The sequence below is a fragment of the Schistocerca cancellata genome, chromosome 7 (genome assembly GCF_023864275.1).
Source record: "Schistocerca cancellata isolate TAMUIC-IGC-003103 chromosome 7, iqSchCanc2.1, whole genome shotgun sequence".
In the NCBI taxonomy this organism is placed as follows: Eukaryota; Metazoa; Arthropoda; class Insecta; order Orthoptera; family Acrididae; genus Schistocerca; species Schistocerca cancellata.
Genome location: NC_064632.1, coordinates 4,648,596 through 4,665,964, shown reverse-complemented (window position 1 = coordinate 4,665,964; position 17,369 = coordinate 4,648,596). Strand labels below are relative to the sequence as shown.

General features: G+C 42.8%; 1 pseudogene; it reads right to left on the bottom strand.

Annotated features, from left to right (window-relative positions):
• Positions 1-2,087: 2,087 nt before the first annotated feature.
• The window catches only part of LOC126092390 (twinfilin-like), a 108,486-nt pseudogene continuing 93,204 nt past the window's right edge, over positions 2,088-17,369 (bottom strand).

Genomic DNA, 17,369 nt, shown 5'->3' with positions numbered 1-17,369 from the left:
CATAGAACAACAGAGGTCCTACTACAATTCCCTGGGGCACTCCTAACGATTCCCCTGTCTCTCGTGAACATTCGTTCGAGGACAACATACTGGGTTCTACAAGGTGCATTCAAGTTCTAAGGCCTCCGAATTTTTTTCTAATTAACTACTCGCCCGAAATCGATGAAACTGGCGTTACCTCTCGACGTCATCGTCCTGCAGACGTACACATTTTTCACAACGCTGACGCCATGATTCCATGGCAGCGGCGAAGGCTTCTTCAGGAGTCTGTTTTGACCACTGGAAAATCGCTGAGGCAATAGCAGCACGGCTGGTGAATGTGTGGCCACGGAGAGTGTCTTTCATTGTTGGAAAAAGCCAAAAGTCACTAGAAGCCAGGTAAGGTGAGTAGGGAGCATGAGGAATCACTTCAAAGTTGTTATCACGAAGAAACTGTTGCGTAACGTTAGCTCGATGTGCGGGTGCGTTGTCTTGGTGAAACAGCACACGCGCAGCCCTTCCCGGACGGTTTTGTTGCAGTGCAGGAAGGAATTTGTTCGTCAAAACATTTTCGTAGGATGCACCTGTTACCGTAGTGCCCTTTAGAACGCAATGGGTGAGGATTACGAGCTCGCTCTTCCAGAACATGGACACCATTTTTTCAGCACTGGCGGTTACCCGAAATTTTTTTGGTGGCGGTGAATCTGTGTGCTTCCATTGAGCTGACTGGCGCTTTGTTTCGGGATTGAAAAATGGCATCCACATCTCATCCATTGTCACAACCGACGAAAAGAAAGTCCCATTCATGCTGTCTTTGCACGTCAACATTGCTTGGCAACATGCCACACGGGCATGTGGTCATCCGTCGGCATTCGTGGCACCCACCTGCATGACACTTTTCGTATTTTCAGGTCGTCATGCAGGACTGTGTGCACAGAACCCATAGAAATGCCAACTCTGGAGGCGATCTGTTTAATAGTCATTCGGTAATCCCCCAAAACAATTCTCTCCACTTTCTGGATCATGTCGTCAGACCGGCTTGTGCGAGCCCGAGGTGGTTTCGGTTTGTTGTCACACGATGTTCTGCCTTGATTAAACTGTCGCACCCACGAACGCACTTTCGACAGATCCATAACTCCATCACCGCATGTCTCCTTCAACTGTCGATGAATTTTAATTGGTTTCACACCACGCAAATTCAGAAAACAAATGATTGCACGTTGTTCATGTAAGGAAAACGTCGCCATTTTAAGTATTTAAAACAGTTGTCATTCTCGCCGCTGGCGGTAAAATTCCATCTGCCGTACGGTGCTGCCATCTCTGGGACGTATTGACAATGAACGCGGCCTCATTTTAAAACAATGCGCATGTTTCTATCTCTTTCCAGTATGGAGAAAAAAAATCGGAGGCCTTAGAACTTGAATGCACCTCGTATAAGTTAAGAAGTCTAGGAGCCATTAACATATCTTCAACTTATTTCGTGCTGTCGTACCTTCATTAACAGTTTGCAATGGGGCACCGTACCAAATGCTTTCCGGAAATCTATAAATACGGGATCATCCAGTGTTTGCAGTATATCATGTGATAGAAGGGCAAGTTGAGTTTTCTAAAACCATGCTGATTCGTGAAACTAAGCTTTTCTGTCTCAAGAAAGTTCATTATACTCTAACTGGGAATTTCTTCAAAGATTCTACAGGAAACGGAAGTTAAGGATAATGGTCTGTAATTTTGCGGATCCGTTCTTTTTACCCTTCTGATATACTGGAGTCACCTGCGCTACTTTCCAGTCGCTTGGTACTTTGTTCTGGGCGAGAGATTCGTGATAAATGCTAACTGTGTTGAGACTGAGGCTTCTGTTTAAAATCTGTCGCCACTGCTGTTGCGTCTTTTCATTATAGTACTCACTACCCGCGGTTTCAGTCGTACGCGATCCATGTGTACCGGAACGACCTAGTTAGCCGGCCGTTGAGGCGGGCCACGGTGGCCAAATGTCAAGAGGTCGATGTACCGCTACGCCAGGGCAAGTGAGGGTGAGCAGTGGTGAGCGAGCGGATGGCTGCTGGACGACCGGTGAGTCGTCACAGAAACAGTACCGGCAGCACAGACGTCTATTGTTCAGGGTACAGCGACAGTGGAGCCGTCACTCCGGGCAGCGAGTCGGCGCTCTTAAGGTAGGACACGGCGCGCGCCCCGCCGGCGGATGCTGCAGCCAGCGCGTGAGACCTGATGACGTCAGAGGTACAGTGCGACCGCCGAGGTGACGCAGTGGGCTCCCCGGCACGCCTGGTGCGCCGCTTAAGCCATCCTCACACGGAACGCGTTTGTCATCGCGAAGCACGCCACACGTGGTATCCGTCGTGGCTGCTGCACGCTCTGAAAAGGCCTGCTACATATCACTCCAGCGCTCTCCAGCGACTATCTGCGATTTCTACCGTCTTAAGGGGACCACACCCCGCCTATTTAACCCATGTTAATTTAGGCAAGTATTTGACGCATTTCTGAAAAAAAAACTATTTGATACACGACCTTAATATTTTTACTGAATGTTACACGATGCTAACAGAGTCAACTGTACTAAAATCTACTTTATGCATTTTATAGTTTTTAAGAAATACTTTTTTAAATTTATTAACAAAAAATATTAAGTTTTTTCTGCCGAAAATATTTTTGTGAACTTCCTAATGGGGGGATATTAATGAATGTAGTACCAGAGGTGGAGTTTTATCATTCATTTATCTATGAGAGTTTCTGATATAATGGGGCATACGTACTGAAAATTTTAGTTAGCGGGGAATTGTCTTTAAAGAAAAAACTTTTGAAATTTGTTACTTACAGTTAATTGAAACTGTCCTGCTGTATACAATGGCCCTTCTTTGGCCTTTTGCAGGTCTTCCAGCTTCTTTTTCACCTTCCTGGATGTTTGTCTTGCTTTCTTGGCCATATTAGATGCAGACCTGTCTGCATCGGCTATCATCATTTTATCGCAATGTTGCAGCCCAGTGATCATATTTTCACCAGGATTAATTCCCAGCTTTATCAGTACAAACACTTTCCAATATTACCACAACTGAATGTAATAACAGCATCATGAGCTCCTAGTTTCATTGTATGCATGTCTACAAATACAGTTTTAGGAAGGCAGTTCCTAATTATGCTGTTGAGACATTCATTTGGGTTGTGTGTCTGCCCATGCACACATTTCCTTATAAGGTCAGGATCAGCCAAGTCTCTGAAAACAGGTTTAATTGCTGTAATAACAGCAGCAGGGAGAGAATGCTGGTGAGAATAAGATTTTCCAGTTGCCTGAGACCTATTGTATTTGCACCTCGAATTTTCTCCTGATGGACACAATCAATGACATGGTTTATCATCAGTAGAGGACGTATCGAAGAATATGACCCAAACATCTCTCTTCATTGCCTCCAGATTCTCTTCATTTCTCTTAATTGCCTGCCCATAGTATACCGGCAAGTTTTCAATCACACTTGAACAAAACTAACTGCGTGTTTGAAAGAGTGTTGTTTACTAACAGCAGAAGCAAAAGAATACCGACCGTTGCATTCGAAGGATAGCCAACACACTTGGGAGTGAAAAAACTCCCTAATGTGCAATGTAGGGGATACAAAGATCTAAAATTTATGCAGAAAGGTGTGTGACAGAAAAGTGGGCATGGCACATAAACACACGTGGTATGAAAATCCTCTTTAAATGCTGAAAAAAATTTTTTTTCAGCAAAATCCTTTTCAGAGTACTTAAATAAAAGCTTAATCTTCCGAAATATGATGAAAACCGAAAATCGATTTTTTTCAACCTGAACCACGGTGTGGTCCCTTTAATTACACAGTTTCTTTACGAAAGTGGACGCGCATTAAACATCTGCGTTAACTCAGTGATTGTCGAAGAAAACCGAAGGAAATCGAGAAGAAGATTCTGGACCTGTCGATGGTTTGAACAGCGACTAACGATGTACAACGATATGACGTACATACAAGTAATTCTTCGTTAACTCTGTTGCAGCTTCGTGGCATTTTCGGTTTTAATTCAATGCAGTTGGCATATAGTGTCTATTGTCAGTCTGCGCATACATAATATCCATATTCTCAAAACCGCATTAACTAACATCACTCTGAAGTAACGAACTTCACCACAGATTTAAAGATCGAGATCCGTTTCGTAATTTCATTTGAATGAAGGAGTAGTTTATTTTCTAAGTTGCTCAAATTCATTGAAAAAGATATTTACCAGCAAGATACAAACATGATGCAGTTGTAACCCCCCCCCCTCACTTATCGACCTTAATGACAGTGAAAAATTAAACTGCGTGTACCTAATGGAAATTTGGGAAAAGCAATCGTCACCGAGGTTAATTTGTTGGTAAAGAGGGAGGAAAGGGTTACATCTAAATTAAAGGAAAAATGCAAATGAAACTGGTGGAAATTAATTTTGAAAAGGGGTAAAGTTAATAAAGAAAGTAAATGTGCGGTCGTTACGTTAACAGCTAAGTAGCGGTAATTAGATATTTGAGATTTGGGGGAAATTACGGTCACCAGTCCTAAGGACAATTACTATAGTAACTGAAAAAGAAAGGTTATTACACATATAATTAGCACTAGAAGCGTGGCAACTGAAGGTCGACACGTGTAGTGTGGAAACAAAGTTTGTCAGAAGTAATAAATTTCGCTACAGTCTGACTTAATTTAGCAAAAGAATTAATAAAACCGGAAAATCGAAAGTTAATTTAGTGACTGAAGTTAATGGTGAGCTTTCTTTCTGAAGCACATCGAAATTCAGTAAAATACGGTTAGTCTTGGACTACCTCAACAATCATTTCAACAGCTACTTGAATCTACGCATTTTTGAAATAAGAGATTTAACTTTGAACTTGAATTAAATGATTATGAACAATTAACAATAGTAAAATTTAGTACGTACGAAGCTGAGCTGCAGTCACAGGTAAGCTAAAATACGGTAACAAAACTCGCACTCTTAATTTGTGCTTGTATAACCTAAATATTGTAGCCAGCTATGAGTACTTTAACTGAACTTTGAAATTAAAGCAGTGAAATAGAATAATATTGCTTTAATGCTGGCGTTTGAATTTCAATGACACTCGGGTTCATTCTGGAAAAGGAAGGGACCCTGCTTGGTAATGCAATTGGGACAATGAGCAACAAAGGTTCATACCACGTTGCTGTAATTTTGTGATTTGAACAGTTTGAAAAGCTGAGGTCTGCCATACAGTTCTAAAACTTTACGAGCTTCCAGTCTTCCTTGTTGGTTGATTGAAGGTTTGAAGCCGTCGATCGAGGAGGTGGCGACAGTCTCTCATTGTCGGCTGTCGCTGTTGCAGAAGCTGGATGTTGGCGCGCCTTCTTCTCGACACGGTCACCAGGCGAGACGGGCTCTTGATGTGCGCCAGCTAATGCTTCCCGTCCGCGACACCGTGTCAGAAACTATCATAGCACGTCGAGTGCAATTACATGCTGCCAAACCCCGAAAGCGCGGCAACTCGCGGGAGCGTCACACAACACACCTGCTCTACTTGCTACTCCAGGCAGACTCCCTCTGGCCGCGCTCCACGCGACAGAGTTAACACTACCAAAGATCCTACACACTTTTGTTCTCCACACGACCTATCGATGTATTCGTTCGATAGCATAGTTTTCCCTAGGCCAAACCAAGCGTATAAATACAAATAATATTCACAAAACAAATCAACATAAATGCATTCAATATATATATACAAACAGTAAAACAATTACAATATATAAAGACACAGAAATGTCATATCTTCAGGTAACAAAATAAGAAAAAAAATTTATAGTGCAGATAGATGGAGATAGGAGGATATGCATTTCCGGCGTTACACAGTCCATAAACCAATACAAAGCTATATATATATATATATATATATATATATATATATATATATATATATATATATATATATATATATATATATATATTACAGAAAAAAGTGTCATAACAAGTAAATCTTCCATTCTGTAACTTGTGGCAGTCATGATAAGATTTGTGGCAACTGCGAAAACATTCCAGTTGTTGGCCTATTCAACGAGAATTGTAGCAAATACGTAATTTATAATAACATCGAGTATTGCAGATAATAGTCCCATTAAATTATGGGAGCGCATTGAAAGGTAATGCCTTCGAAATTTTAATTTAAAAACTGTTGAAGCTTTTTAAATAAGACATACGTTATTAACATTCTATATCTTTATGCTTCGTGTCAACATATTTACAGCCCTCTTCCGCAAGAGGGCTTTCATTTGTAGAGTTAAGTTTTCTTTTTTTTTTTTTTTTTGAGTCTTCTGAGGTTTTTTGACTGGTTTCATGCGGCCGAATTCCTTTCCTGTGGCTACGTTTTCATCTCAGGGTAACACTTGCAACCTACATCCCCAATTATTTGCCACTTGTATCCTCTCTGCAGCTCCCTCTATTACCACGATCTTAACAGATCTTGTGTCGTCCTGTCCTCGCTTCTTGTCAATAGTTTTCATACATTCCTTTGCTTGCCTACTCTTCGGACGACCTTCTCATTACTTACCTTAGCAGTCCACCTAATTTTCATCATCCTTCTGTAGCGGCACATCTCAAATGCTTCTATTCTGTTTTTCCACAATTCATGCCTGACTACTATACAATTTTGTGCTCCAACTGTACATTTTCAGAAATTTCTTCCTCATACTAGGACCTATGTTTGATACTAGTAGACTTCTCATGGAGAGGAGTGCGTTTTTTGTCGCTGCTAGTCTACTTTTTATGTCCTTTCCGCGCCCGTCGCGGGCTATTTTCCTGCCTAGGTTGCAGAATTCTTAAGTATCACCAAATCTGATGTTAAGTTTCTCGCTATTTTCATTTCTGCTAGAACACATTTAGTGTTTCTTCGATTTACTCTCAAACCATATTCTGCACTCATTAGACGATGCATTCCGCTCAGCAGATACTGTAATTCTCGTTCCCTTTCACCGTGGATAGCAATGTCATCAGGGAATCTTAACACAGATATCCTTTTTACCTTGAATTTTAATTCCAGTCTTGGCTCTTGCTTTTATTTCCGCTATTGCTTCTTCGACGTACAGATTCAACACTCTTCGTTCTTGGTCTTCCAGTCTTGTCGTTTCCTCTTCGGTCTTGTTCAAATTGTAGATTACCCGTCTTTCTCTATAGCTTATTACTATATGTCTTAAGCATTTCCATCATCTTGCACTATTTTTCATTGTCGAACATGTTTTCCAGGTCGACAAATCCTATGACAGTGTCTTGATTTTTCTGCAGATTTGCCTCCGTTATCAACCGCAACGTCAGAACTGCCTCTCCGGCGCCTTTACATTTCCTGAGGCCAAAGTAATCATCGTCTGTCCCATCCTCTATTTTAGTTCTCATTTTTCTGTGTACTATCATTGCGAGCAGTTTGCATGCATGAATTCTCGCACTTTTCGGTTCTTGCAATCTTGAGAATTGTATGGATCATGTTTTTTCCGAAAGTCTGATGGTATATCGCCAGTTTCATACGCAGAGAGTGGGCTCTCCTGTAGGACGCCTCGACAGACTTCTATGGGCGGACTAAGACGACCATTCACGTCAATAGACGCCTGAATAGCAGTAATTAAAGAAGTGAATATCTGTCGTGCAGGACTATCAAAACCAATAACCATCAGCACTGGCAACAGAAAATCAAGACTAACACTGTCAAATGCAAGATTAAAATAATTAAAAAAGTAAATCTCCCGACACAGAAACAGTGGAAGCAATATATGAGATCACAACGTTCAGCAACTAGAGTCAGGGACGTGCGACACGGGAAACTACTTCGATAACAAGCCGCAATGTCAGCAAGCACAACCGACAAACCACAATTTACACTACTGGCCATTAAAATTGCTTCACCACGAAGATGACGTGGTACAGACGCGAAATTTAACCGACAGGAAGAAGATGCAGTGATATGCAAATGATTGTAGCCTATCACGATAGCGGTTTAACGTATGGCGACATTTCTGCTTGCGTTGGTCGAGATGCAATGACTGTTAGTAAAATATGGAATCGGTGGCTTCAGGAGGATAATACGGAACGCCGTGCTGGATCCCAACGGCCTCGTATCACTAGCAGTCGAGATGACAGGCATCTTATCCGCATGGCTGTAACGGATCGTGCAGCCACGTCTCGATCCCTGAGTCAAAAGATGGGGACGTTTGCAAGACAACAACCATCGACACGAACAGTTCGACGACGTTTGCAGCAGCATGGACTATCAGCTCGGAGACCAATGGCTGCGGTTACCCTCGACGCTGCATCACAGACAGGAGCGCCTGCGATGATGTACTCAACGACGAACCTGGGTGCACGAATGGGAAAACGTCATTTTTTCGGATGAAATGAAATGTCGTGTGACGAGGGCCTCCCGTCGGTGCAAGTCTTTCCATCTGACGCCACTTCGGCGACTTGCGTGTCGATGGGGATGAAATGATGATGATTAGGACAACACAACACCCAGTCCCTAAGCGGAGAAAATCTCCGACCCAGCCGGGAATCGAACCCGGGCCCTTTGGATTGACAGTCTGTCGCGCTGACCACTCAGCTACCGGGGGCGGACATTTTTTCGGATGAATCCAGGTTCTGTTTACAGCATCATGATGGTCGCATCCGTGTTTGTCGACATCTCGGTGAACGCACATTGGAAGCGTGTATTCGTCATTGCCATACTGGCGCATCACCCGGCATGATGGTATGGGGTGCCATTGGTTACACGTCTCGGTCACCTCTTGTTCCCACTGACGGCACTTTGAACGGTGGACGTTACATTTCAGATGTGTTACGACCCGAGGCTGTACCCTTCATTCGATCCCTGCGAAACCCTACATTTCAGCAGGATAATGCACGACCGCATGTTGCAGGTTGTGCACGGGCCTTTCTGGATACAGAAAATGTTCCACTGCTGCCCTAGCCTTCACATTCTCCAGATCTCTCACCAATTGAAAACGTCTGGTCAATGGTGGCCGAGCAACTGGCTCGTCACAATACGCCAGTCACTACTCTTGATGAACTGTGGTATCGTGTTGAAGCTGCATGGGCAGCTGTAGCTGAACACGGCATCCAAGCTCTGTTTGACTCAATGCCCAGGCGTATCAAGGCCGGTATTACGGTCAGAGGTGGTTGTTCTGGGTACTGATTCCTCAGGATCTATGCACCCAAACTGCGTGAAAATGTATAATATATTTGTCCAATGAATACCCGTTTATCATCTGCATTTCTTCTTGGTGTAGCAGTTTAAATGGCCAGTAGTGTATCACCCGCGCTACGATCTCATAATCAGAATTGAGTAGCGTTATCGGTCGAACCCGATCCACTGACAGACGTCTCGTCTTTTTGAGAATTAAACAATTTTTTCGAACTTAAAGGATGGCCAAACACTCCTCAGGGGGAGCTGGCGTAGCAACACTATCATGGAGGGAAGTAAAATCAGCACGCGGTTTACCATCTGATTCCACTCCAGTGTGAAGGTCGGAAAAATACTGGAAAAGTTCACGTATTACATCAGGTTGGGAAGACAACACACGCCCATTTATAGAACAAATGTTATTGGTACACGGGCTATGAGATTGCGTTCGAAACCGAAATTGACGATACAGAAACGCCAACTCATCCTGGAGAATCTAAAGAAATCGAAGACCATCTAATTGTAGTCTTTTTAGCTGCAGGAATTTCGCCTTCAAGCGCTGAATATCCGTAACTCTCAAATGGAAGTCTCCAGCACATTCATAAAGATCACGAAAGACAGTACAATAAAATTAGCGAGTCCTATTCTTTTCAACCTCTTTACCAGCGCTAAAACCCACGAGTGCAGTACGAAACCGAGGTTTGACAATAGCAACCCAGCATTTCTTAACCGAGGTATATTGTAAATGGCCCCCACACGGTAGCGATGATATCATCCAGACAGAGGGCAGCGGCACGGTTACGTTCATCCAATACCTGCGCCTACCTGTGAACTCGCTGCAGCAGATCGCCGGTAGGAAAGCCGAGCAGAAACCTGCCGTACTGCAAGTCGCACCAGTCTGAATACAACGTAACTATTCCAAGAATCGGCGAAAGGTCTTTATTCTGAATGAAACATCGAAATACTGACAAAACTTCGGTATATTCTGAACCTAGAGACGTACACGTTCACTGCCAAGCCCGTGCTAATCTTAACACAGTCATGCACAGACCCTTTCATTCACGTTAGCAAGTTTATGGTGACGTATTTCCCGAAATCTGAACAGCTACTAAGCAAGGATTGTTCTTAAATGAAACTGCTCGCCATAGTGTTAAGTTTATAGGTGTCTAAAAAATTTTAAAAATAGATCTTATCAGTCCAAACTGCTTAGATCATCGGTCCCTGAGCTTGCACACTACTTAATCTAACTTAAACTAACCTACGCTATGGACAACACACAGCCATGCCTGAGGGAGGACTCGAACCTCCGACAAAGGGGTGGGGGGGAGAGGGCGGGCTCGTGGACCGTGGCAAGAGGCCTGAGACAGCTCGGATACCCCTATCGTTGTCTAATGCACTCAAGGTTTTTCTGGCATTGTAGTGTTGGGCAGCGGCAGCTGGATGTTAACAGCAGCGCGTAGCGTTGCGCAGTTGGAGGTGAGCCGCCAGCAGTGGTGGATGTGGGGAGAGAGATGGCGGAGTTTTGAAATTTGTAAGACTGGATGTCAATTATGAATATTAAGGTAAATACATTGTTTGTTCTCTATTAAAATCTTTCATTTGCTAACTATGCCTATCTGTAGTTAGTGCCTTCCGTAGTTTGAATCTTTTATTTAGCTGGCAGTAGTGGCGCTCGCTGTATTGCAGTAGTTCGAGTAATGAAGATTTTTGTGAAGTAAGTGATTTGTGAAAGGTATAGGTTAATGTTAGTCAGGGCCATTCGTTTGTAGGGATTTTTGAAAGTCAGATTGCGTTGCGCTAAAAATATTGTGTGTCAGTTTAAGCATAGTCTTGTATAAATTTTTCCAAGGGGACGTTTCAGTACTTCCTAAAAAAAGACACCGGAATAAATAGGCCTTCCCTCTAAAACACTTTTGAAACATGTGGCACAACCAAAACAGGCAAACTGTAACTTCTTTTGGAGATCATACTGCACACGACCGTACCACTGAAAGGCTGGGCTCCGACTACTTAGACTGTTGAAGGCATTGACGTGGCGTGGCTCTGAGCACTACGGGACTTAGCTTCTGTGGTCATCAGTCCCCTAGAACTTAGAACTACTTAAACCTAACTAACCTAAGTACATCACACACATCCATGGCCGAGGCAGGAATCGAACCTGCGACAGTAGCGATCGCGCGGTTCTAGACTGTAGCGCCTAGAACCGCTCGGCCTCTCCGGCCGGCACTCAAGCCATTCTCCATCTCCAAGAGAACGACGTGCGAAGAATACTCCGTTCCGATTGGCCAATTTTGTATAAGGCCAATAGAAAAACTTTATTTTCCCGCGTTAGTTCGCGATTTTGATGACTAGCCAATCAACAAATAATACACCCTCGAACTGTACTTTATCCCGAAATAAATATTTAACATTCTGATATTTTGTTTATACTTCACGTTGTTAACTATTTTCATTTGCACTCGAATTAGCTTTCCCTTTACCATAAACTTACTTAACATATTATGATTTATCACACTAGTTCGTACAGCGTTCATCTGTAGAACAACGATCTACATTCTTACTTCAGAATACATTCACGCATCATTCACATTACTAAAGGCATATACAAAACTTTGCAAACATAAACAAACAATACAATCTTGAAGAAATAAACGGAATAATCCACAAAAACATTCTCTTGGTCTGTTCTATGAATTTCTCTGTGGTCAAAATTCTTAACTACATTATAGTTCCTTCTGAGTAGTCCTGTCCGCTACTGTCCTCTAGCAGCTGAAAATTAGAACCACGTGCTCGACTGAACCCGCTTCAGACGATGTGTCACTGTGCACGCACGAGTCATTCTCTCGATACACAGGCTCTGAGCAGGAGCGTTATAAGTCCCCAGGCCTCAAAGGGTCCGCCAAATAGGGCGAGAAAGATGTACCCTCTGCGGGACGTGTCGAAGAGTCATTGAAACACTACACTGATTAGTGAAGCTGGCAGGAATTACACAAACCGACAAATGTAGGCTACATAGGGAAGCAGACAAATGAAAACGGTCCACTCGACTACCAAAATCAGCTGTCAAATATGTAAAACGTCGTAATGTGGTGTATTTGCAGATCCTGGCATCCTGTGGACTCAACCACTCCACTATATTATTAAATTTCACGAAAATAGTTATGATTGGGAGTCTGATCCACTGGACCTAAGACGCAGTTGAAATCTCCCCCCACAAAATGCTTTCGCGGATTCTGACGAAGTGAATAAAATACGACCAGATCCGGATAGAGATTAGAGAAAAATTAAGGGGAGATGATAGAAACGCCAACCTATATCCCGACCGCTGAGCAGCGTTTTAAAGTTAGGTCGGAACACTGCTGCAGAGTCAACGAAAAAAGCGTACGGGATTTAACAGAATGCTAAATCCCCAAGGCGGCGGGTTTTTACGAAAAATCGACATGTAGCGCGGACTTCAATACGAGATGCCTTCAACAGTTTCCACAACGAAACTCTGTCTCGAAATCTGGCAGTAATTACAAAGACATCCTGGTCGTGTGTGCAGGACAACAGCGACAGACAAAATCAATAACTTCACCGCGAGATAGCGATGGTAATGTTACCGATGACAGTGCCGTTAAAACGTAGTTACAACATACAGTTCTCCGTTATTCCGTCACCAAAGAATACAAGTAAATATTCCAGAATTTGAAACGAAAGCGGCTGCAAACTTGAGTAACTTCGAAGTGGATATTTTCTGTATAACGAATCACCAACATTCAGGGAAGGAAGCAGGAGTAATCCAGATCCATATCACTGACGCTAATTTGTACTAGCATTTTGGAACGTATACTGTGAATTTGTGAATTTCCTCGTAGTAAAAGATCTATTGACAAAGAGTCAGACAGGATTCAGAAAATATCGTACTTGTGCAATACAACTAGTTCTTTATGCTTATGAAGTAATGTGTGACTTCGACACAGGATCTAAGATTGATTTGATTTCATAAATGGTTTAGCACTTGCAACCTTCAGCCTCAGTTATTTGCTGGTTGTATTCCAATCTCTGTCTTCCTCTATAGTTTTTGCCTCCACAGCTCCCTCTAGTGCCATGGGAGTCATTCTCTGATGTCTTAACAGATGTTCCTTCTACTTGTAAGTGTCTTCCACAAATTCCTTTCCTCTCCGATTCTGCGCAGAACTCCCTCATTCCTTATCTTATCAGTCCAACTAATTTTCAACATTCGTCTGTAACACCACATCTCAAATGCTTGGATTTTCTTCTGTTCCGGTTTCCCCACAGTCCATGTTTCACTAGCATGCAGTGCTGTGCTTGGTCGTCCACTCTTATCATGCCAATCTTGGCTCTTGTACATATTGTATATTCCTCAACTCTCTCTAAAGCTTACCCCGTTTTCGAACGCCTTGCACCATTTTACATTGTCGAACGCTTTTTTTAGTTAGACAGATCGTTTGAACGTATCTTGATGTTTGTTTAGTCTTGCTTCGATTATTAACTGCAACGTCAGAATTGTCTCTCTAGTGCCTTTACTTTCCCTAAAGCCAAATTGACCGTCATCTTCAACTTTCTTTTCCATTTTCCTGTATAATATTCTTTCAGCAACTTGGTTGTATGAGCTATTAAGCTGATTGCGCGATAATTCTTGCACTTGTCAGCTCTAGCACTCTTCGGAATTGTGAGGATGATATTTTTCCGGAAGTCAGATGGTGTGTCGCCAGACTCATACACTCTACACACCAATGTGAATAGTCGTTTTGTTGCCACTTCTCCCAAGTATTTTAGAAATTCTCATGGAATTTTGTCTGTCCCTGCCGCCTTATTTGATCTAAGTTCCTCTAAAACTCTCTTAAATTCTGATTCTAATACCGGATCGCATATCTCTTCTAAATTAACTACTGTTTCGTCATCTATCACATCAGACAAATCTTCCCCCTCGCAGAGGCCTTCAATGTACTCTTTCCACCTATTCGCTCTCTCCTCTGCATTTAACATTGGAATTCCAGTTGCAGTAATAACGTTGCCACCCTTGCTTTTAATTTCACCGAAAGTTGTTTTGACTTTCCTACTTGCTGAGCCGGTCCTTCCGACAATCATTTCGTTCTCGATCTCCTCACATTTTCCATGCAACCATTTCGTCTTAGCTTCAGTGCACTTTCTATTTACTTCATTCCTCCGCGACTTTTAATTCTGTATTCCTGAATTTCTTTGAATATTATTGTACTTCCTCCCTTCATCAATCAGCTGAAGTATTTCTTCTGTCACCCATGATTTTTGCACAGTTACCTTCTTGGTATCTATGTTACTCTTTCCTGATTCTATGATTACCCTTTTTCGACATGACCATTCCTCTTCAATTGTACTGCCTACCTAGATATTCCTTACTGTGTGTCTATAGCCTTAGAGAATTCAAGATAATATCGCCATTTCCATAGCGCTTCTGTATCCCACTTCTTTGCATATTGATTCTTCTTGACTAACCTCTGAAACTTCAGCCTATTCCTCAATAGTAGCATATTATGATCTGAGAATACAGTATATCTGCTCCTGGGTGTGCCTTACAATCCAGTATCTGATTTCTGAATCTCTGTCTGACCTTGATGTTCAAATGGTTCAAATGGCTCTGAGCACTATGGGACTCAACTGCTGAGGTCATTAGTCCCCTAGAACTTAGAACTAGTTAAACCTAACTAACCTAAGGACATCACAAACATCCATGACCGAGGCAGGATTCGAACCTGCGACCGTAGCGGTCTCGCAGTTCCAGACTGCAACGCCTTTAACCGCACGGCCACTTCGGCCGGCTGACCTTGATGTAGTCTAATTGAAATCTTCACGTGTCACCCGACCTTTTCCGAGTACACCTCCTCCTCTTGTGATTCTTGAACAGAGTATTAGCTCAAATTTGTTAGAGAACTCAATTAGTATTTCTCCTCTCTCATTCCTTGTTCCGAAGCCCGTATTCTCCTGTAACCTTTTCTTCTTCCCCTACAATTGCATTCCAGTCCCCATGGCGGCTAGATTTTCATCTCCCTTTACGTACTGTATTACCCTTTCAATTTCCTCATATACTTTCTCTATCTCTTCATCTTCAGCATGCGACGTCTGCATTTATACCTGAACTATAGCTGTCGGTGTTGGTTTCCCGTCGATGCTGATAAGAACTTTATTGTTCACAGCAACACACTTCCTGCCCTACCTTCCTATTCAGAACGAAGCCGACTCCCGTTATACAATTTTCTGCGGCTGTTGATATTACCGTATACTCATCTGACCGGAAATCCTTATCTTGTTTTCCATATCACTTCGCTGATCTCTACTGTATCTAGGTTGAGCCTTTGCATTTCCCCTTTTCAGATTTTATAGCTTCCCTACCACGTTCAAGCTTCTGAAATTAGAGGCCTCGACTCGTAGAACATTATCCTTTCGTGGGTTAATAAATAGTATCTTCATGGTCACCTCCCCATTGGCAGTCCCCTCCCGGAGGTCCGAATTGTGGACTATTCCGGAATCTTTTTCCAATGGAGAGATCATCATGACATTTTCTTCAGTTAGAGGCCACATGTCCTGTGGATAGACTTCTGATGCTGGAAGATTTTTGGCCGCCAGTGCTGATTGTTATTCAAAATGTAAGCGGTCGCGGTTTTCGAACCCGTGACCGAGAACGTTTTTATTACTGATCAAAGGCACCACCCCATTTTTTTTTCTTTTTTTCTTTTGAAGAAGCTTCCCGGCACCCAAAGAGAGGGTGGGGCGCAGTGGGCAGGGCTTGCAGCTCGAGGCCTTGCCACCATGTCCCGTTCTGACGCCCAGGAACAAAGGAGCGTAGAGAACGTGGAGTAGAGGTAGAATGAACATCGTTTATTTATGTATTTTCCATTTCTTTCTTTCTTTTTTTAATTTTAATTTTTTTTATTTTAACATTAATACTACCGAGAATAGCGGGAAACCGGCGTCGCGAGGAGGGGGGCCCAGCAAGACGTCAGACCCATTGAGACTACCAACGTATACTTCTTCCGATGACCGGAGAATATATCGGTTCAAAGTGTGGAAGAGGCGGGGATCAACTCTTCATGATAGTGAAACTTCTTGGTTTCATTCTAAAACTGCTGAATGCAACTGAACCGTCTTAAACTGCTGTGTGAAACAGAGTGTAACTGAACCTACCGTCTCTTCATTTGTTTTCTTCATTTCAACACTGACCTACAGAAATTTCTCTGACAGGTACAACTGAAACTATCGATTTATGACCCACACTATACAAACGCAACGCAATCTGACTGCAAATAATTAACGCAAAACAATGCCCGTAAATTAGAAAAAATCCTAGCAATAGCCCGTACATTTCATAAGTCACTTACCTCACAGAAAATCTTCACGACACGAACTACAGCAAATACAGCAAGCAGCAATTACAGTCAGCTAAATGAAAAGATTCTAACTAGCATAGGCTCTAACTACTGATAGACATGTGATTAGCAAAGGAAAGATTTTTTTTGCAGCGCAAACAATGTATTGAGCAGATTTTACCTTATTCATGAGACATCCAGTTCCAAAAATTATATAATCGTCATTCCATTATCCACGCATTAGCAAATACATCAATTATCATTTTACAGTCCATATCCAACCAATACTAAATCTCCATGAAGAACACACGTATAAATCGTCCACTCGCGCTCTCTCTCCAAACTTCCACCACTGCTAACTATTAACTTCCTGACTGCGAGTCCGTCCAACCGCAGAGCCTCTTGGCCAGGGCTCAGAACACTGTCAGTGATATTAATGCAGTCCACAGGGCTGCCAACATCAGAACGTATAAACAGGCTACTGACAACAGGAACACCCCAGCTGTGGGGTGTGTTAAGGAAGACGGTGCAAAGGAAATTTGTATTTTGGATTGCGGACAATTGCAAAATGGCGTTCAGTAAGGAACTACCAAAAATCAAGAACCCTTTTCTCGCAACCAGCAAACAATTAGTGAGCTGAGTGTCCGCAAATCCACTTCACGGCGTTCGTCATCGCTTGTGAGATGTACCCTTTGCCTGGGAAGAAGGAGCAGTTAAGTAGGTATCTGATGAGTAGTCGTACGGGTAACTAGGGACAGCATCTGTCGCACCAAGAACCAGACACTTCTCTCCGATCTGCACACGAGGCGGTGATCGTCTGTATCCAGAACGTCACTGGCGACACACACCAGGGCGTCTGGAAGGTG